The sequence below is a fragment of the Andrena cerasifolii genome, chromosome 2, assembly GCF_050908995.1.
Source record: "Andrena cerasifolii isolate SP2316 chromosome 2, iyAndCera1_principal, whole genome shotgun sequence".
Taxonomy (NCBI): domain Eukaryota; kingdom Metazoa; phylum Arthropoda; class Insecta; order Hymenoptera; family Andrenidae; genus Andrena; species Andrena cerasifolii.
In genome coordinates this window covers 14,751,250-14,774,319 of record NC_135119.1, presented here as the reverse complement: position 1 = coordinate 14,774,319, position 23,070 = coordinate 14,751,250, and the positions used below count along the sequence as shown (strand labels likewise).

At 45.5% G+C, this 23,070-nt stretch overlaps 1 protein-coding gene across 3 annotated transcripts in view; it reads right to left on the bottom strand.

Moving 5' to 3' along the window:
- LOC143366141 (homeotic protein antennapedia-like) overlaps positions 1–23,070 on the bottom strand; it is a 368,003-nt gene that overhangs the window by 296,122 nt on the left and 48,811 nt on the right. For 2 of the 3 annotated variants that reach the window (XR_013084669.1, XR_013084668.1), the window contains exon 2: positions 17,215–17,256. The exons of the other annotated variant lie outside the window; for it this stretch is intronic. The gene's annotated coding sequence lies outside the window, so the exon portion shown is untranslated. The remainder of the gene's footprint in view (positions 1–17,214; positions 17,257–23,070) is intronic. 3 annotated transcript variants of the gene reach the window in all.

Sequence of the window (23,070 nt, the reverse complement as noted above, 5' to 3'; positions counted from 1 at the left end):
CAGTGGGACGTTTAAACGGGACGCTACATCGTGTGAACACAAATGTGCTGATGGGTGTGTAATGTGTATTCAACGAATGGTTCCTGTAGGTATGTACACGTTTTGGGAATTAGAGAAGTATAGGGGAGAGTCGTGCAGTACCGACCAGCTTACAGTACCGACCAAAGCTAGTTCTCGCTTCTTCGACCAGATATTAGCACTTTATTTGTATTAACAAATGAAAATCATAATTCTCTATAACCTATTTCGGGGTCATATTGTTTACTCCATTGCTCTCGATGTTCTGAGGCATTAAACGTATACGTTGATATTCAGTGGGTTAAATGTTATTTTTCAAAGCTAATCTTTTGTTTCTCATGTGAGTAAATGATTTTTTTTCTATTATGTATACTATCTCTAGTCTATTAAGTTTACTAAAACGTCCTAGTTTTGCAATATTTGTTTGTACATAATATATCATGATCTAAAATGTTTCCCCGTGTTTGTCGTACAGTAACGACTATCCAACTGTCGTGCAGTACCGACCAATAGTCTGTCAACCAGTAGAGACCAAGTTTTTCTTATCTGTAAGTTCAATTTGTTAGTAACACAGATTAATTTATAAGATGTTCATTTAGTCTTCCTTCTACCATGTCCCGCAGAAAAATAAAGTAAATAAGGATAGGTATGATAACCTAACAAACAGGAAGCTAGGATTTAAGGAAGAAGTTATCCAGTGTGTTATTTGCAAGCAGAGTTGGGAATTAACTAAATAAAAAATTGTTTAAATAAGGATCAAATAAAAGTTACTTTAACTTTAGATTATTCGGCGAATAAAGTTAATTTTTTATTCGATGAGAATTTATTCGACGGACAAAGTTAAATTTTTTATTCAACGAGAATTTATTCGATGAATAAAGTTATTTTTTTTATTCGTTATTCGAAACTTTACTTAAGTGAAAATTTTGCCCATTCTGTTTGCAAGGAATTATTTGACAAAAATTGGGTGCAGTGTACCGAATGTGAAGGTTGAGAATATTAATTAAGTATTATACTTGCGATGTTTGTACAAATAAAATTTGAAAAGAATCTTGTATGGTACCAATTAAATAACTGTTTATTAACATTGTTAATCATGTAGACCTAAAAATCTACTAATTTAATAGTTGGTCGGTACTGCACGACAAATTTCGTTTCCTAGACATTACAATTTTTTTACTTTTGTGAATTATCAATTCTTATTATTAAATTTCACAAAAATAATTTCCCTCCTCTTATTAAGTTCCATCTATACTACAAACACGTTTTTGAATTTCTGATTTTTATCGACTCTACCCCAAGATATAACAAAGATACTTAGAGCGGTCGGTACTGCACGATTCTCCCCTATATAGTGATCACCATGCAATTAAAATGCTAGCCAACGCACATAAATCCTGTGTTACTTATGTAGTTCGTGGGAGAAACACTGAACCGTAGAAATATGAATTGGTGTAAAAGTAGTATTGTGTCATAACTCGCGCGATGTTGGACACCGCGAAAATGACATTGTGACGAACAAAACCGCGCGAACAAGGTGAACACACACAACACATACGAGTCACGAAGAAAAAAAACGTCACAGTCAACAAAACGTAGAGTCATTTCAAAGGATAAGTCAAAATTTTCGAGAAAAGCACACTAAGAAATCCAGATTGCAGTTTAATAAAGAAACAAAGTAAATTCCGGGCATAGAATTCAGTGCACATATTCGTGTTGGTGTATACAGAATGTTTGCAAGCAGTTGGTCGAAACTTTGAGCATGAATTCAAAGTACTGATATGAAACTGTGTTTGAAAATATTTACTTTTGGAATGCAGCAATACAATGCCTTCGTAATAAATACTCAAAGCACAAACGCGTTTCCCTGACCGCCAGTGACACATTTGACGATATTAAACGCCACTGAAGCATTAACGACGATTGCAGCTTACACGTTACATTGAACCTGAACGTAAACATACGCGGGAATTCGTGTCCGGAGAAAGCAGGCCTCTCTGGCCACGGATTTATTCGATGATTCTCCCATCGGCAGGTTGCATAGAAATCAAACCGAAAATTTCGACCAACCTGTCAGAAACATCCTATATACGCGAGCGTCACAGGGGCACACGTGTGTGAACGATCGTAAGATGGCTCCGTCGGATGTGCACCGTCGCGTTCTCGTTCGAGCGGAAACGCCGATGGGATTGTCGGCTGGCTACGTACCACTGTCGGCGTCCAATCCGCGGTGGCATCGCGAGGCTGGACGACAATGCGTTCAACGGTGGCGTGAAAAAACAGTGGCAAAACAATGGGAAAACGGTGGAGCCGAAATCGCGGGCAGAGGAAAGCTAAATCGCGGCACGCGGCGGCCATGTTGATCTCTCTCGCCCCACCCGATTGGCCGTGAGCGCGCACGAACACGTACGACCGTGGCGCCGCGTTGCGTCGCGTCGCGGTCGGCCGGCAAGCCTCGCGTTTTGAGCTCCGCGTTCTCGCATCGACCGGTTTCTATAGCCGTGCGCCGAGCCCGACTCCCATGTCCCAACGTGCTCCCTCGCCGCTGGATCTTGCCCCGGAGTCGCCATATTGGCCGAACCGACGAGTTCCAGCCACGCTTTGCGCAGGTCGTATGCCGCGGAGGTAACCTTCGCCACGGATACACCCACGTCGCGTATTTAACTATCTCGTTCTCTCTATTTACTCGAGAAACATTTTTCTAGGATCGGTTCTGCGCCACACGTGGCATCGAGTGCGCGGTTACGGATGCATCCAGTGTTACGATGCGCGTTTAAGCCTGAGAAATCTTGCTCCCGGGAGGGAAGCACGTGGACGGTAGCTCGCGTTTCTAGGTACGCTCAGCCAATCGGACATGACAGCACGCGTGCGCGCGCGCGCGTATGTTGCCAGGTATGTGACCAAGCGTCCAGCATTTCACGTAGCCGTCTCTAATAATGCCGAGGGATAATTGTTAGGTAACGAATACCCGAAACTTCGAGGTAAGTAGTAAACCTGTATTTTTGCCTGGCGTGGGTCGGGAGCTGGACAGATTTCTGTCAAGTATGGGTGGCTCATGCCTGTTGGGGATCTCAAACTCGCAAGCAGTTTCAAACGATTCTTACACCGACCGAACTTGGGTCTGTGTTAATAATTACGCCTTAGTTGCTAACAATTGATTTGATACTGAGTTATTCTGTGAATCCAATTCACATTACTTAGCGTGTGCAAAAGCCGTGATAGAAAGTATCGCGCACGTTGAGCGGCCGTCATAACACCACTGTAAGAGCAAACATACGATTCTCGATTTAGTTCTGCTCGACTGAAGCGTGCCGAGAAGATTGCCTCGCGGCTTCGAAATTATGCGGTTTCCCGTGTTGGACGCCGTTCAACGAGACGCGTTCAGAATACGTGTCTGGTTAGGAATGAAACTACGCGTGCGTTTTCTGAACGCACACTCACGCGTGGCACGTGTATGTGTGCGTGAACGCGTCCCTGGTGTTGCCTGGCGTGTTTGTGCCTGCGCGGTAAACCGGAAACGTTTATGAAGTGTTTATAAAAAGTTTGACAAACGTTCTCCACGGTTCGAGAAAAAGTACCGCAATGGAAACGTAGATACACGAAGTGCGAACGATCCGAGTAGGTATTGCGCGCGCTATATACGCGGCTCGGAAATACATGCACGCGAAAGTAATTATGAATATTATCGGGAAAATTCCAATTATTAATTATTACCATTGCAACTCCCTGTATTGTTAACGTGCGATGCTTGTACAGAATATTTCACTGAAATACTTTGCGTTGCAAAAAGAAATAAAGACGCGCATAGGTACATTGTCTACAGACGAGTCTGGAACCATAAATAAATCGTCCAGAAACGATAACGCCACTCAGACTCTACTCGAGGAGGAAAAACAAGTGGGCCCAAAGCTGCGCCACATGTTAAAAATAAGTCATCATCTAGAAGCAACTTTTTCCACCCGGGGAACACCCGAAATACAACGGCCGCCTTTATATTACCGCGTGACTTTAAAAAAAAGGGGGGAAATAAATCGTACCAAGTTGGTTAATAACTCGTATCAAAAGTTCACCGAAACGAAACTTTCGCAATTACCCTCGCGCTTTTACGAAAATGGGCAAGAATTACTTCCACCGAGCCGATATAACTCTCAATGCGCGGCTTCCGACCGAAATAAGAACCGCACACTTTTTTTTCTTCCCACCGATTCGTCTCGCTTTCTCCTCGAAGGTTAAAGCCTCTACCCCTGGAGAGTTATTTCCACCCCTAGGAATCTCGAGAAGCGTAATATTACCGATACCTGCCAACTGGAAGCAAATATTTTCAATCACGCTGAAGTTAATTCTCACTCTGGCACACTTGAAAAGCTTTTAGCTTCCTCTATGCCATTCGAAGCTGTATCGTCAGTTCTAGCCTCTGCACCACCAAATTTACTTAGCAAGGAAGATAGGGAAACTAAATCTAGCCGTACAGTGTGAACTTGACGTTGGTTCTTTTTCGGAATCCTTAAAACTCTACACTTTCTCCGCCAGTACACATCAGTTGAATACTTACAACCGTGAGTGCACAGCAAGGTCTGCTGAAGTCCCGCAATCTATGAACGGCGCGATTCAAACTCCGTATCCTCAAAGATCTGGCTGCTCGCGGAATTCCAAGAAGCTGTCTCTCGTCTTTGGAAGCTGCTAGACACCGCGGTGGCTGGGCCGCGAACGAAAGCCACCGGATAGTTTCGCGGTGGAGCTAATTTACGGGAAGTCGAGCAATAAACATCGCGTCTCTCGCTAGAGAATACCGGGCCGAGCGTGCACACAAACGAACGGAGCGAGAGGGAAAAGCGACAAAGTGCGTTCGTGTGTACGAACGAGAAGCATACGCACGTAGGGCGCAACAGTAGCCGTAGCGCCGGTTAATTAGGGTTTAAGTTTATGAGGTGCAGGCGCGCACGCCCTACCCCCATCTCCTCCACCCCCTCTCTCTCTCTCTCTCTCTCCACACCTCTCCTCGCCTCTCCTCTCCTCACCGCTATTCCCAGCGTCTCTATCGCTGTTGCTCCCCGTTTGCCGGCCGCGTTTCTCTTTCTGCTGCACCCCCACGCGACCCATCCCCTTGCGCGCGATTCACCAAACCACCACCAGCGCCGGCAACATCGTCCTTTGCATTCTACGCGCATACATATGCTTACAAGGGAGGGATTAATATGTGCGTGTGCACACGAGGATATCAAACTTCACACGCGAGAGCAATAACAAATGTTGGACGTTCACAGCTTCACAGGTTTATCGCCGTTACCGCCGATTTACGCGCGGCCGTGATAAAAAAAAGGGGGGGGGGAAGAGAGAAAGGGAGAGAGAGGATCGAAATAACGATTCCGCTACCGAAAGGACGGTGATTACCGTCGCCTAAATGAAAAACCCGATACATTACGGGCTTTTCAGACCGATCCGCTGAGGACACCGCCGTCTCATATTTGCTCCTCTCCCTCTTCTTTTCAACCTGAATTTCCCGAAACGTTAAAAACCAAATTTTACTGTAACCTTTGTATAATCGAGACCCTGGCAAACATCTCCACTCGTTCGTTTCTCTTTCTATTCTTAATCTTGAAGCCCAGTCCCACTGTTCTCGCTTCGTATACCGCGTCGTGGCTGACAAGGGCCCCCGAAAGAACCGAGGATCGGAGTTTACTTCAAACGTCATCGATGCCCGGTGATTTAAGACGCCCGATAAAGAAATACCCAGCGAAAGTGATGTCGAAGCGTTTCTCTCGAAGAGTTAACGGCACGATTAAAGGCACGATATCGTTGAATACGCTTGGGCGTACGCGGCAATATATTCCGAAGACAGTGACCTCTGTTTCTCAGACCTCCTCTCCTGCTCTGCTTGATTCTTTTTCTTGGCTTCGTTTCCCTTACACCGCAACATCCATCGTCTAGAGGCAGAGATCCATTAGAGTCGTTGATAGCCGTCGTGGTCTACGTGCTTCGAATAATAGGAGGCGCCCTAAAACTTAGAGATGCCATCCACCCTCTATTATGTAATTCAAAGCGTCCATTTGTTACTCCCAAGTTCAACGCTCGATGATAATCTTCCCCGTTGTTTTACGCGGTGTTTTGCCAGTTCGAGCACGATGTTGCGCTGGATTTCGAGCCGCACCACGCCTCAAACGATGTGCGAAGTTCTTTGCGCAAGAACCAGCTCCGCTATTGGATAAAGTTGCGCGCCCGAGGGTCTAATGAGCACACAATCTAATCCCAAGCTGAAATTGGAAATCGCTGTCGATACACGTTAGCGAACTAAGTGCTCGGGAGCTTCGTTATTAAATTCAATCGCGATTGGCATCAATTCCTTTGTGAAACGTACGCGGACTGTGTTCGACCGAGATGTTTCGAGACTGACACTCGTGCAGTACCCTCTTCAATCCCCCGTTAATTTATGCACGCACAACTGCCGTGCCACGTTATGACAATAAAATTATCATAACACATTTGCAGAGTAGTTAAGTCGCTGGTGCCATACGTTGCACGGTCTTGATCGCATCGTTGCCTCGCTACCATCGGCTCGATTCAGGATAGCATGTCAGCCGTAATGGCTTCCACGACTTCTAGGGTTTTTTCAATATTTCACTCGCGCGCGATAATATCTCGAGCGTCACTGCTTGCTTGAGATATCAGTACCATGACGTTTATGCATTACACGATGCGCATTACGTTTAGTTGCACTTATAATCGAAAAAGATCTTTCCTCGAGTTGGCCTGCAACTAAATACATAATTCAGGAAGCGACGCGGATATACAACCTCGACTCGTGTACCTACATCGGCTTAATCACTTCGGTATTAAAAGAAACTTTTTCGATTTACTCGTCAACAAACGTCACATCCAAAATTCACAAACTCTTTATTCCTCTTCCTCTAGTATCCCGATACTTTTTTGTTCTAATACCCCCTATTTTGGCACTCCGTGACGCATCCAGAGAGAGGATAGAGAGCCAAGTGGCCCTGGCACCTCCAAAGAGAAACGAAAAAGGAGATTAATGTCACCACGACTCAAGTAATCACAGAGCTTTGTAAAAAGAAAAGAAAATTCGATTTTATTCTTCAAATAGATTTTTATAATCCCCTAATGAATTTCATTGAATTTGCATTGAAAATATTTTTATCCCTTCAACTTGGCTCCTCCGAGATTGAATTCTGACTTGCGCTACCACTGGTACTCCACTACCCCGATATTATTTGTATATAAACTCATCACTATTGTCCTCAAATTCTAGAGAAACTTACTTTTCATGCACCGGAGCGTTGCCTTAGAAAACATATTCTCTTCCTTCCTGAGGCACATCGTACACTCTACGGCTACTATAATAATCTTAATCGACTTCTAATAACTTCGAATCGGAACTCTGTTGAGTTCTTTAATAACTCCTATAATTCCTTCAATCACTCTGCTCTGATCGATGTTCGTAGTTCCCACGCCCCTTAACTTTTAATATTATGTTTGCTGCTATTATTATTACTATGATTTTTTATATCCAGTTTGTCGGTATCATTAATGGTTCTTTTGCGCTCACTTCTCTGCTTTTGTTTCTTTTAATTATTTTTCTTTTGTACTTTCTAATTGTTTGTTCTATGCTTGCGTGGCTGCGATTTGTATTTTTTTTTATAACAAAGGGTTTATCCCGTTGATATACTTAAATAAATAAAAAAAAATTATAGTACCACTCTCGGGATCGCAAAATACTGGATCGAAGCGAAACTGGCCAGATTCGGTCTATGCACCGAATTGGACTAAAAAATTGAGTCATCGAAGGGGGATCGCGTGCGGTGTGGCTTGGCCATTCTATTATACGTATGCATGTCCTGCCTGGTCCGCGTGCGGAGCAGGAGGTGTCGTCAACAGCTCATAAAATCGGATCGGGCTGGATGCGGGCGCCATCAATCTCGTTCAGTCTGGAAAGAGGATTCGGCGTGCTCGCGTGCTACGAGCTAACGATATCAGCCGGAAATCTCCTGTCGCAGGTTGGTCTCGCGCGAAACGTTGCATCGCGTGTTGCCATGCTACTGCAGTCGGACAAAAACCAAGCAGAGATAAGGCCGCCTCTTGGAAGAAGGGCTGAAACGGGTCGGGGGGCAGAGTCGGGGTCTGGTGGGCCGTGGCGGTGGGGAGAGGAGGGGGGTGGTGCGAGGGGGGCCTCGTGATACGGCCAGGTTTCGAATGCACCGGTGCAAACGAGTCCACCACTCGACGAAACCCCGGGCGTTCCCTCTTTCGTGATCTCCCGCGATATTCTTCGGGCCGAGGGCTTCCACGTTGCACACGTTTATGCAGATCCGCGCACACAGCCGTAGCTGGGCCGGAGGTGTGCACAAAAACTCGCGTGGGAATGCAAAAATGCAGCTCCTTCTTCGTTCCGCGCGAGGCCTCCCCGCGACTTGTTGTTGCTCGCTGTTACATCAGATAACACTCGCCTCGCCGCGCCGAAAAACGCGGAATCGTTAACGAGTTCAAGTGCGCACGCTGGAGTACATCAAACTAATTGCATACCCTCGGCCACGTTTCCTACCCTCTCTCCCTACCTCCTTCTCTTTATCGACGTCATGAATCACGGGGGTATTGAGCGTCGGACAATTGGCGAGCGGAGCCGTGAAAAAGCGGGCGAACATTTGTTTTCATTGTTGCCCGCGATCTTTGCTCGATACCTGGACAAACGTGCGGGCGCGCGCGCACCGCGTGGCTTCACTTATTATTACGTGTCTGCTGGGGGACAGAGGCGAGGGCGAGAGGATGTGTGTGTGTGTGTGTGTGTGTACCCGGGGGTGGTACATAATATATATCTAACTGTGCTGCGCCGCGTAATTAAATCATGCCGACGGTTTTGCAATTAAACTCGATTATTTGCTCGTCGCTGGCCGCCCCGCACCAGTCTCCATTTAACTCTTTCGAGCGCCCACCCTTCGGCACCCTCCGTGCCATTCGTCCGATGCAATATCCTTCTACTTGATACCAAGTCTCCTCGCTAATTTCCAAGCGCATTCCGTTCCAAGGTTTAATTGTCCACGACGTTTGGATAAAATTTAATCTGGCGTCATTAACCCTCTAGTGCATAGAATTTTAATTCAGTTGAAAAAATTAGGCTAGTCTAATTCGGGGGTGAAAAGACCGAATCCGATGTTTGTTTTCAATTTGGAGGACGTCTGGGCTTCCCAGGGCAGCCTTCTGGGTCACCGCCTTAAGGCGGGATCATGTAGCAAGTACAAAAAATGTAGTGGTTTTTTTTTTATAAAATAAATACTTTAATTGTTAATGAAAAACTATGAAAAAATGTTAAAAAAGATATAAATTTATGATATAATAGAGAATTATTTTATTGTGCATCGCGAAATTTAACAAAGCACAGAAGAAGCGCGAGAAGCCATCGCGAGCCGGCCTAAGGTCGGTATCAGATATACTGGCCGGTGAGTTCATTTTCGCGAGCAGCGATCTAGGAGAAATCAGCCACCACCATCTGACGATCGTGGATTTGTGATCATACAAACAAATGCTATGGCTTTATTATAATAGTATGATATATGTATGTATATAGGTACTAAATTTCATGAACAAAGAGCTAAAAGGTGCACAAGTAAATTTTTCACGCATTAATTATTACGGTGATAAACTAACACCCTATAACTATAACTTAGGATGATCCACTAACATGATACCGCCTTAAGGCGGCTACCGGCCAAGCCTCACTTCACAGGTGTAAATTATTTTTTGCTTTCAAATCTTTATTCCATTCGATAGATCACTGCACAAACTACCTACCAATAATTTTTTTTTAGCTGTACAGTGTCGGGAAGTATTTTATTTAATTTTTTTACTTCTACAAATAATTTTCGCAACATACTTAGCTCAAAAATACACTTCAAACTAGATTTCTGTCAAATCGAAACGTCAGATTGACATGTTTCTTAGGCTAATATGTGCGGTGTGGCAATGCTTTTAAGGCTGGCAACTGAGAATTCTGAAAAAAAATTATAGGCGCCTAACTCCTGGATTAAACAGGTGCCCGCCTTAAAGCAGGCGTATGCACTAGAGGGTTAAGAAACTGATATTTTCTTGGCTGTATTGGGAAATTCCTTTCGCGAGCGAACGAAAAAGTATGCGCAGAACCGCAGGTATACTTTGGAAGATTTTATGTCACCCAGATCCGTGGAAAAAAAATCCGGGAAATTATGTCTAAGGTTGACGGCAAATTTCCATTTCGGAGGAAGGTTAAGGTGCAGCAGGTAGTTCCGGTCCTTTCCTGGTTTATACGATGTGGTTGTTACGGGTAATAAAACGGCATCACCGTGACCATGCTTAAATGTCTGTGTACACGAAGGAATTTAAGGACCGTTTTCATAATTTTCCGCGTGTCCGCGGTAGCGAGTAGAGGGCATCTCCAAAAGAAGGACTCTGGTGTCCGTTAAAATGCGGGATATTAAATCGAAGCAACAATCAGGGAAGATTCACGAGAGAATCGTTGAATGGAAAAAAGAGGAAGGTGTTTTCAAATTACGACGATAAAGATCCGGATTTTATCTCGCCACGAAATGAGGTTTTTATCTCGAGGGCGAGGTTTCTAACCGTACAAACGTTCGAAATTTAGAAAGCGCTGGGCGAACGGTAAAAAGATCCTATCCGAATAGAAGAAAAACGTGCGGGCCACCGTGCAACGTCCCAAAACTTTCACCGGACGAAAAGCATCGCCTGGTTTTTTCGCCCCCTAGAAATAACAAAGTCCTATGGGGGGCCTTACCAGAGGGGAAGAGGGTGACTTTCACCGGGGAAAGTGAGTTTCTCCACTTTTTACAGGCCCCCGTGTAAACTCACCCCTCCTTCGGGGAAGGTACGCAGAAAAGACGAAGATTTGGGGGCAATAAAAAAGTAAAAGTCCCGGGTCCTTTGTAGACGGCTGCGCGACAGCATAAAACATTTTGCGACGGGAAAAGGAAAAAGGCGAGTCCCTGTCGTTCCAAGTGAAATCGTGCTGTTGTATATCGATTTCAGATGTTCCTTTGCGCCCTGCAACGCGAACGAATTCTAAGTACCTAGTCCTCTTTTTTTTTAAGAACCTGGCCCGTGCTCTTTGAACATCGTAACCAATTATGTTCGACTTATTATTATTAAATGTAGACTCATCTATTTTTTAGACTTATCGAGCAAAGGGTTGAATTCGATGTGAACACGAGAATTGACAAGATCATTCGGTTGGAGGACATAAGAAGTAAATTATTTTTATTTATTCCGCTAGGAGCCTCGATAATATCAAGGGTCTTGTTTGGTTCGAGTCGCAGTTTCCTCTGATTTTCAGGGGTTTTGTTCGGGGTGCGCGTTCGCGTCTCGCTCTGTGCCGTGTAATAGGGAGAGCAAAACGGAGGATGCGACAATATCCGGCGCGCCGGCGTCCGACAACTGATAACGCCCAGGGATGTTTATGTATGTGTTCATAATATGTTTCGAGTTATGCGCAACCCTTTCGAAGCATCGAAGCTACCATGGAACCACTTGGAATCAGAGTGGCGCTGTGTATTCCTGGGAACTGGAGCTGGTTATACACGGTTTTTCGAGTAACGCGACTGATAAATCGAACGGTTCGAAAGTTTGATTTCGTCAAAACGCACAGCCATGAAAAATGCACGCGATAGCAGTGGCTATTTTTTTCCAGCGGGATCGGAGTTGCAACATTTATAAAAGAAATGACAAACGGCGGCCAGACGAGTTTTGAAGGGTGGGCTTGGCTCGTGTTTTTTAATAGAAATCGAAAATAATTTCAATATGTAAAGTTGAAATTGCTGGTTTTGTATTTTTTGAATGCAACAAAGCAGGAGTTGGTGATACGAAGTGTTGCGATATCAAGGAAATAATGAGATTAATACGGTGAAGTTAATCATGGGGAAGCGTTGGGAGTGCACAAGGGCGACACGAAACCGTGGCGATAATTCGAGGCAAATTTTATCGATGCCGAATGAATAAAGCTATAAAAAGGGAAGTGCTTTCCCCGGCAGCTCAATGGCTTTCGTATCTATATGTAAATAAAGTAGAGAACGCGAGAAAGAGACAGAGGAGGAGAGAAAGAGGTGGAGTGGAGGAAAAGAAGAGGCGGCCATTTCTCTCCATGGAGCCCGTGTAATTTACGTGAGGACTGAAGATAGCGAAGGGACTTAATTCACGTTCCGCCGACGAAAAAATAGGATAGAACCACTAGCACGAGACGGGGCCAGCTCATTCGCTGCTCTTAATTCTCGTTACAGCGGGGACGCTGCCCTTATCCGTGGCCAATTACCTAAGCTTATTAACTATTCCGGATAAACGCGGATCGCTTTCGCGAGACACGAAATCCTCTCTGGCTGGCAGGGACGGCGGCTCTTTCGACCCCTCGTAAAACATACTAAAAATACCGGAACGACATTCGTGTGCGCCAGGTGAAGCCGTGACATTCCGCGAGCAATTATCTCGATAGAAAAGAATACAAGTTGGAGCTCGCCTGCCCCCCTTGGTGTCTCGGGTGCCATAACACACCTCCGCTGGGTAAAATAATAGTTCGGCCCCGGATGCCACACCCAGTATTGTGTACACTCGTACTTATGCCTCCGCCGTCGCCTTATGCGCTTGCTTTGGCATTTTACGTAGGTATACGTATCGATGATATACACGCTCTATCGCGGACACAGGCGACACAGGGACGCGGGCTAGAAGTGTGTACAAAGACAAACACGTAGGCATAGAGAAGCCGTGTGGCTGGGTCTCCAAGATAGCGAGATACGAATGTCGAGGGAAAGAGACTGCGGAGGCTCGAGGACAGAGAAGGAGGGTAAAAGGAGGATGAGAGAAGGGAGAGGGAGAGAGAGAGAGAGAGAGCAACCAAGGGGATAGAAAGTGAGAAAACAGCGGAGAGCGGGGGTTGGTTTGGAAGAAAGGTGGGGTCGTGGAAGAACGAAAAGGGGGTTGGTACGGGATGATGGCGGTGGTTGTACGTTCGTTCACGTTCGCTTCCACGTCCCTGCAGACGTGCCAGCCGCTGATCTACGATTCCCTCGCGCATAGCGGGCCGCATAACTCTCGTCTTATACCTCTCGGTGAGATCTGGACGATGATATTGCTTATCCGCGTGTTCGAACCGCGCGATCCACCCGAAATTCCCTCGAAACAAAGAGGGGCGCCGTCGCAGGCCAGCCGAGAAAGATTGCTCGCGCCTTCGGGGTGGCAAATCCGCCCGCTCATTCCGCCGGGATAAAATATATCCGCGTGAATTTCAAATAGGATAACATTCCGGTCAATTTATAGTTAATAAATTTGAGAGAAAGGGGCGAGCCGGCGGATGGATTTTGCTTGAGAGGGTGCATAAAACACGCGGCCCCTTATCCTGGGATATGCCTTTGGCCCGTGATCGTGGAAAAAAGTAGCGTGTAATCTGACGAATAGAGAGCCATAAAGTAGGTATACCTACGATGAAAATCATTGCGTCGGTTTAGCCAAGCAGTCTGGAGTTTCCAGCGGAAAACCACACTTCTTTGGCAACTCTTCCGCACCGTATCGAGCAAGCAGCGCTGGTAATGGATTAATATTGCAACTAAACGTGTCGGGGCGCGATATTATGTTCATTTCTTCGTTCACTTGGATACTATTTAAGTGGAGAATAGATTCCTTCGAAATGAAATTGGCTTCGACACTGTAATGTATATAAAAGTAAAAAAATTACGCCAAGTACATGAAATCAAATAAATCACAAAAGAATAGAAGATAATAATAATTAGACTATAAAAAAAAATCCATTACCCATATCGCGGACATTTTAATATAATGTGAAAATAAAATGTAACATCTAGACATTTGCCTAGATGTCCGCGGCCTGGAAGTCATATACTTGGCGAAAATTTTGACTGGAGAAGAAGAAGAAGAAGAAGAAGAAGAAGAAGAATCAGAAGAAAAATCTTACCGTTTCCGACTGATCCATGAGACGATATTACGATATCTCTGTTATGCGTGGACCGATTTTATTGAATTTGGTCTTATTCGAAAGCTTATATGCGATTCACACGAGGAAAATGCCTTTAAATTTAGAAAATATTGCAGGCGTGATGAGATATTAATGAAATAAGTTTCAGGTTAGGTTGGAATAGCCGTGCGACGAGTAAACGATAGTGGTAGCGACAGTCAACATATACAGGGTGTCTTTCATGTACTTGGCGTCGAGACGCTACCGCGTCTCTAGATAGTGATTAATACAGCCTGAATTATCACGGAGGAGTGGCTGTAAAGAATACGGGAAACCCCGAAACGCATAAATTCTATTATGACCCTCCGGTGCAGTCTGAAGCATGGGTATTACTAAACAACGTTGTCTCTGGCCGGAAGCCTCGAAAAGAATGGAATAAGAGAGAGAGATAGGAGCATTTTGCGCGGAGGAGATGTGGAAGAAAGGAGGAGAGGGAGGAAAGCGTCCGCCCCTTTCCTTTACGCGGGGTTTCAGCTCGTGCAAGCGGTTAACGCAGCCATTTCACGCCTCGGGAAGCATCCAGTTTCCTCATCCGAATTCTAACCGAATTCACGGAAACCTCTCCACGGGAAAGGTACGGGGATTTCTATTTAGCGGAGAGCGGAAGATGGCGGAGACAATTGAGAGGGATCGAGGAGAAATTTCACCCGCCGTTGCGAATTAATCCGTTCTCATTCCTGCAACAACGCTGGCGAAGCCTTCGAATCGCGAACGGCGAACAACGATTCCTACACTCGATTATTCTCTCAGGGAAGGAGTTTACCGTTTATTCGCCGCAACAATGAAACCTGGCTCGTTCCGTGAGCCCTGTGCTCAATTCTGGCTAAGATTTTTATTAACAAGATGATCCGATGCTCCTCCAGAATAATTGCCACCAGAGAGGAGAGGAGATTTCAAAACAGATGCATAGAAGATGGAGACGCATAGAACAAAGACGCAAAACGGATAACAGGGTGATCGAGATGCTTCCATCATGCAGCCCATCGACTCGAATAACCCTCCTTGAATGTAATCTTCCCACCCTCGAGCCGTTTAATCCTTCGACGCTCCACAGCTCGCTCGCGAAGAGGGGTGGTACCTTCAAACAGCGATTCTTTATCGAATTAACTGGCGATTAACGAAAACGACATTGCATCTACGTTGGATGAATCGCTGGATCGTTTCGCAGGGTGGAATCGTACAAAGGGAAATCCCGCGCCGGGGACGAGCAATCGAGGCAATGGCCATTGAATCCTCGCGTACGCTGCCCCGATATCGGCGCAACATCTATTCCACGGAGAATTTCCATAGAGAATTCGACTTATGGCGGATGGTGGATGCGCTAAACTGTCGTGCACCGGCGAATTTTTACGGGGGGTGGCCCGTTCAGCCGGTTTACCTCGTAAATCCGCGCCCGGCGGCCCTTTCCACGTTTTTCGCGGGCGGAATGGCCTAAAGTGAGTATCGATCAGAAAGTCTGAGGGAATTACGGTCCATGAGCGATTCTCCATTGCCTATACCAAGTGGTTATATCTGCCATACGTCGTGTGCCATAGGAAAGGGGCGGCAACCGCAGCAGCACGACTGTCCTTCCTCTCACCCTCCTCCGTCGCCATACCCGTACCCGGCTACCCCAATTTCACCCCCGAGAGCCAATATTTATTGATCACCCTCGAAGGCATCGTTCTGTATTCTCTCCGCTTTCCCTCCCTTGCCCGATCGCTCTGTCTCTCTCGGCTCCGTCGCCCTTCCAGAGCGATCTCGCTACACGTTTCTCTCCGCCGCGCGCCGCTCAACCTGCCGCTCTCCTTTTTACTCGGCTGTTAAGAAAAAGAGAAACAGACGGTCCTCCCGTGGCGTTGTCAAGCCGCTCGCAGCTGTTCTTCGCGATCCTTGCTCCGTGCTTTGCGGGGAGGAAAGAGTTCGTGGTGTCACCCAAGGGGGAGAGAGGGAAGCCCGTCGAGCTGTGGGGGCTCGACGATGAAAATTCACCCCACGAATCTTTATTCTTGGAAGATCGCCTCCCATGTGGCTGGAGAATGCCGCAGGACTGAGCCGAATTCGAGGAAACTCGAAGGGCACATCCGCGGCATCTGCGCGAGAGCACGCCTCGCCCCGTATAAATCTACCTCTGACACGCGCTAGCCGAATTCGAACCGCCACGAAACTTTGGAATTCTGTTTAAACACCATCAGCGGTGTTCTGCGCTCGAAACTGAACCGCTTCATCGAGACTCGAGTCCACGACGTATCGCGGTCGTTTGATTCGAACCGATTCCGATCGGCTCCCGATGGGGCCACGCGAGGTACCCTCCTCTACTATCTCGATCGTTGCCGCGCGCCGCGCCGCACAGTGGGCCGGATTTAAAATTTCCCACCTTTCGGGTCTTCCTTTAAAGATATCGGAGTGAAATTTACGCCTAAAAATAGGAAAAAATTATTCCTTTCTAATGATGTATAATTTATTATCTTTTACATTTATTTATTTATTTTTTAATATTTTTAACTTGTGTTAAAAAAAAATTAATTCTGTTTATTTGGTACCTTATTTAAAGCCCTTTGCAGTGGTTTAAGCAAAATGTTTGGGAAACTTTTCGTTTCCAAGTTATAAGGAAAATTCGAATAATAAAGAAAAGTAGCAACAAATCGGTTCGAAAGTGGAACTTTTTGGCGTTTGGAAGATATTCCTAATCAAAATTGAAAAATGTCGCTATTTTCGTTAATGCATATAAAAATATTTTTTAATGGGTTGTTGTTATTAGTTACTAATAAAAGAAAATATTTATCGCAAAAGTCTGGTCTTTAATTTAAACAAACCGATTTGTTGCTACTTTTCTTTATTATTCGAATTTCCCTTATAACTTGGAAACGAAAAGTTTCCCAAACATTTTACTTAAACCACTGTAAAGGGCTTTAAATAAGGTACCAAATAAACAGAATTAAATTTTTTTAACACAAATAAGTTAAAAATATTAAAAAATAAACAAATAAATGTAAAAGATATTAAATTATACATCATTAGGAAGGAATAATTTTTTCCTATTTTTAGGCGTAAATTTCATTCCAATATCTTAAAAGGAAGACCCGAAAGGTGGGAAATTTTAAATCCGGCCCACTGTGCGCCGTTTCAAATCGACCCGGTGAAAGCTCGAGTTTACGAAGCTCTAGCAACCCTTAATCAAGTTTTAAGAAAGCACCACTCACCTTGCAACCATGTCCAATGCGGCTTAGCAATATCTTCCTTACCTGTGACAGAGAAAAGTTTGCATAAAGATCGAGCGTTTTCTCGTTCTCGTGCGCGCGGGAAACAACGTTCCGAGCGAAGCGGCCCGAATAAATCTTTTCAACGATCGAGTTCGACAGCCGGCCAGGGGCCGGGGTTTCAAGTGTGGGCGAGGGGGGACCCCGGGAAGGGTGGGTGGCGGCGCGCACATATAATAAGAGGCGTCAGCTTTTGAATTATTCGTGGAAAACTGATCACCGACTGCGCGAAACACCGTAAATCCTGAAAATGTTTAAGCAGCCCCCGGCCGCGTATAATGCGGGGGCACGATCGATCGGAACATTTTAAAACCGAGCCAATGAAAATAACTCGCCGAGCCCGTCATAAATGAAGCCGTAAATCGTACTTAGCTCGTTCGGCCGAGCCAGCGATATTTCGCCATCGGACAACACAATTTTCTATCGGATAGTTCAATTTCTAGATCGAGGATTCATATTTAAAAATATCCGCGCCAATCGGACAGGATTAAACAATTAACGATCCCCCGTGCCCCTACGCGCCGCGTTCCCCTCCCGCGGCCACCCCCTGTTTTTCATCTCGCTGGCAATTCCGCGGGCGTGATGAAACGTCGATCGATGAGCTACTGAATGCGCTTTGTACGCGCGCACATCGGGCCGCCGGATTGTGTTCGTTAATATTCTATTAGACATCGACAAATGCGCTCCGTGTTTCAACGACATTCGGCGTTTAATCTCCTTGCCTCATTATACATTCAATCTCTCGTGAATGTGAAAATGACGCCCGACATACCGATTCGCTCGCGTTACATGCCGAAAGTATAAGTCGATAGGGCTGTTTAACATGCTGACAAGCAAGCAATTTTTTTCCTTCGAGAAATATCAGAAAAAGCTGAGGCCCTTTATCATCCTCATTTAAAACTGTGGCTTCTGATCGACACGGCCAAATGATAATTCGAATTAAAGTCGAGACGAATTTGGCAAAGTGTTCGAATATTAGAGGCTTATAAAATAGCGTTTACAGAGTAGTGGGACTGGGCATGAAGTGTAGGAAGCACTGGTCGACTGGTACCAATCAAATTAGCACAGCCTGCCAGAAGGGCGAACGTAACTCGAAAGCAAGACCTATGAAGTAAGGGAGACCGGGGCAGATTGTAACAAAAAAAGTTTTCACAGTTTTTTCTAGAAAGTGTTTTCCTCAATCAGGATATAATTTGCATGACTTACTAGTTACATATGTGGTGAACTTATTGAGTGTATGAACGTGACGAAATCTTGGACACTTAGACATCTAGCTTCATCTTAAACAAATCTGAACCTTTGTTACAATGTGCCCCAGTCCGGGGTAAAAAGTAACACCATGTGGGGTAAATTGTAACACATCTGTTTTACTTATTTAAATACAAATCTAAACACAAATAAACATTTCTAAAAAATATAAATGAAAATACAGATCATTATTAAACATTTGATATACACGAGTTAAACAACTATTGCTTATTCATCTGATTCTATCAAAATCTTCTTCTTCGCTTTCTTTACTTTTGCCTTCATACTTCTTTTCTACTTTTTGGATTCTCCATTGTTCTGTTGTTCGTCTAGAGCATCTTTTTGCAGTGTGAAAGCAAATAGCTTGTTTGCAAAAACTCAAACGGTTTCTAACGGCGGTTAATTGAAATAAAAGTGCTAAGACAAAATTTACTTAGGTGCTTTACATACTAAAATTCTGGGCTATAACCACAAAATGAATACATAACGCTCGTCCGTGTCACTAATAAAACCGACGGTGCTAATATCGTCAAGCAGCTCTTGCAAGCTGTGGATCACCAAATTTGTCGTTCAAAAGATTTTACTTATGTTACAATTTACCCGGTGTTACAACCCACCCCGGTCTCCCCTGGAAGGCGTAGAATGCGCGGAATAACGAGCGATCGATCAACGCTCGGATATTTGCACGAGGAATCGTCAGCATCCGCGATCATCAGCGAAAAGGATTAACTTAATTGCTCGAAATGGGAAATTTCAATTGTCGAACGACTCGGTTGAGAACGCGGCAATTATGCGCGCGTCGCGCCACGCCGCGCCGCGCCGTGCCGCTTGTAACTCACGGCAATAATAGAATAGTATAATCAATTTCAGCCACGGGTGCCTCGAATTACGGGTGTTTCAGTTACATCAATCATTAACTCATTTATCGTGCGACCAGGCTAGTTAGTCACGATCGTAAAGCAATCTATTGAAAGTATAATGCGGCCACGAAAGGAGGGTTGGTAGCAGGGCTCTTGCGTATTAACCAGCCAGAGCCGTTTACAAGCCAGAAACGTACCGGCCGCGGTAATCTAGCATCTACGAACAACTTCTTTCCTGCCAGCCCTCGCTCTGTCATCCATATTCCAGCTATTTGCGCACGTGCACGATCGCCGGCTCTAGTTATGCGCGCGTGTCCCCGTGCGTGAGTAGCCGCGCGCGTACGTGCGGGAGCGCGAGCGTGCGGACAAACGCGCGATGGTTACCTACTTAGGTCAGATATTATCGGCAGAGGAGGCAATTCGATCGCGTGTACCGAAGCATGGTGCAGAGCTGATATAGAACTACTAAACAGGTCGTAGATCAGCTTGGTTAGTTATAACGTTGCCTCCGCTGCCTCTAACCCACCGCCCCCATCCACGCTGAACCAATTCCCACCGGTGTTCTGGATCATTTGGCGGCCCGCGGCCGTGAGATGCGCGCATGCACCGGCAACCATGCGCTATCACGATCCTGTAACTCGCCGCTCAATGGGGTCTATGATTTTTAGGAAAAACCGAAGGGATCCCGCGTGCTTTTTGCCAGGGGACCGTCTACAATGCGCTCAGCCTACCCCCCCAATCGATGGAAATCCAGAGAAACAGAGAGTACCCTTCGTTTGCTAAGCGTAGATGTGTTTCTATTAGAGCGATCGTAAATCAGAAGCAGCTCTGATAGGTTCGGGTAATGACGCTTCTACTGCAGCGCTCTTCGACAGAAATAAAATTCAATGTAGGGTAGACCGGGGCGAATCGGATCACTTTGTGTTTGACGGTAAAAAAATAATAGTCAAACCGTACAAACCGTCAAACAACCAACGGTACACCCTTGGTTTTAGGATTAATAATAGAAAATAAAATCAAACTTAGAAATGTTTCTTCTGCAAACAAAAAACCAAAAACTTGACGATTTCTTTTTTAAATTCTTCGCAATTAAATTCTCTATCGATCTGTTCGGTCGAAATTTTGAATTTCGTTGCTGATTTTTTTTTATTTAACGAATTATACAGCACTTTTCGAAGATCAGTATCTGTGGGCATTTTAAGTCGCCTATTCAGAATATAAAGTCAGATTTTCGAAATTCAAGGTGGTGAATCCAATATGCCGAATATAGTTCACTTTTCTGAGCTCAATATTGATGAGCAGGATTTTTAATGTTTGATATTTTTAAACACGCACATAAACAAAAAAATCAGAGATTTGCTTCCAGAACCACAAATCCTGCCGCTCAAACAAGATTGCACATAATAAAGTCGGATTTCTAAAGGCAACCGGGATAAAACGTTAAGTGGATCAGGCCTTCTAAAAATATCAATCATTAAAAATCTTGCTCGTCAACATTGAATCCGAAAAGTCAACGATAAGAACGCGTTCATACACAGACGAATAGGCTTAAATATGCAAATCACGTAGGTACACATTCATGAGATGCGTAAAAATTTGTCATTTTAAATTTTACAATTTGATCTACAGTATTAGATTTGTGGTACAAATAAATGATTTGATCTTTATAATAATTACCTCATATTCGTAATCAGCGTCCCCGAAAATCTAGAAGCACTATGTTTCTTTCGAATAAGCCTTCTGAAATTTTGCTTCAGCATATTGGATTCACCAGTTTCAACTTCGAAGATCTGACTTAAATTCGGAACAGGCGGCCAAAAAAGCCCACGGATACTGATCTTCGAAAAGTGCTGTATAATTCGCTAAATATAAAAAAATCAGCAACGAAATTCAAAATTTCGGCCGGACAGATCGATAAAGAATATAATTGCGAAGAATTTAAAAACAAATCGTCAAGTTTTCTGAAAAATTACGACCCGTAGGGTGATTTGAACAAAAAATTTCATTATGTACCACTGTGCACCGGTTGAAGAACACTCTTCCACTGTGTGTCAAACACTACCGCCATACGAGAGTCAGTTAAAAAACGAGGTTAGCACCTCGAAATCTCCTCTCGTAAGAAAGCTGACCAATCGGATTCACGGTCCATCAGCTCGAGCGACGATAGTTGCCTTTAACCTCCAGCGTTCCTCCAAGACACAAGCCGTTCAACTTCGTTTCCTAGACTCCATCTAGCTCACCATCCTCCGCTCAGCTTCAAATTCTTTCTCGATTAGACCGCGCGCCGAGTGCAGACACCCAGACTTCCGCGTTCGCGGCACGATCTCGGGCGGATCGAACGGCCGCGGCCGCGCGGTTATAAATCAGAGGCGAAATCTCATATTCCTAACCGAGGCCTCGTTCTTTCGCTCGTCCCGATCGCGGCCTACGCCGATGAATTGATAATTCAAGAGGGAACGACGGCGTTATTGGTTCCCGCTGAAAATCTGCAGACCGTTGACTTACGACACATTGCCGGTGACTGGTTATTAGATTATTGGTCGTATCGACAGCTCGTGCGTTCGCCGCCGATATAGGGCGGGGGGAGGAGGGGCTGGCGAGCAAGGGTGGCCAAGCCAGAGGGGGTTGCCGGTGGACGATGGTGCATCGCCTGGTTGTGGGCCGCGCACGGACCACGTACAAATGTAGACGGGTCCGTGGTGCACGGTGGGCTGCCGGGGGGCAGTTGGGGGTCGGTGGGACAAAATGGGGAGAGCGTGATAACGATAACGTACGATCGGCATTAGCTGGCGGCTTGCTGCGGCTGATGGATGCGCTAATTATCAGCAAGCAGGAGTTACAGTGTTTCGCGTAGCCGTCCGTACGCGCGATGACTATGCGTTTCCGATAGAGAGCATCGTGAAAAAAGAGATTACGCGGCAGAGGGGAAAAAACAACGAGAAATCCGTATCCGCCGGGCCATTCCCGAGCGCTCAGCACCCAAAATTCCAACGAGATCCCATTTTCCAGCAGGCTGCCACTGTTTTCGCGTTCATCGGTCGGCCAAATCCCGAGGTTACACACCCGATCAAACCTTATTGCATAATTCGCGAATACCCTCCGGCTCGAATCCCGTTATCCTCCGTCCTGGAAATCTGCGCGAATCGGCGTGGGATTCGGGCGTAAAAAAATCGTAAAACGGCTCATAACGGTGGAGACCTATTCTTTCGATAAGTTTCAGCGAAATGCTACGATGGGAGATGAACTTTCCCAAAGCGGGATTCCAACTGGGTAATTCGATATAAAAGCAATCGCATAATCTTCGTTGTTCCCTTAGGTTCGATTGTGAGGGCTAGCATCGTAGCTCTCGCGCGTCCACGTACACCCAATAGGTATCCGGAAACCGCAAGCTGCGGTCTAAGCCCTAGATGCATCTACGTAGCATAATCTACGGCAGCGGGCAGCGTGTATACAGCAAGCACGATCGGTTGAGATCCGGTGCCCCGTAATGAACATGGTGCTTGTTTATTTAATGGGAAATTCGGTGGCGCCATAAAGCTTGAAGAAGGGGGTGAAACCTATTAAATTTATGTTTTCGGTTTACCCGCTCTGACGGATCGCAATGCCCGCACGCGTCGAGCTCTAGCCACCCCCTGTCGTGGTTCAGCCACCCCCTCCGTGTGGGAGGGGTACTTGGACCGCCATTTCTACC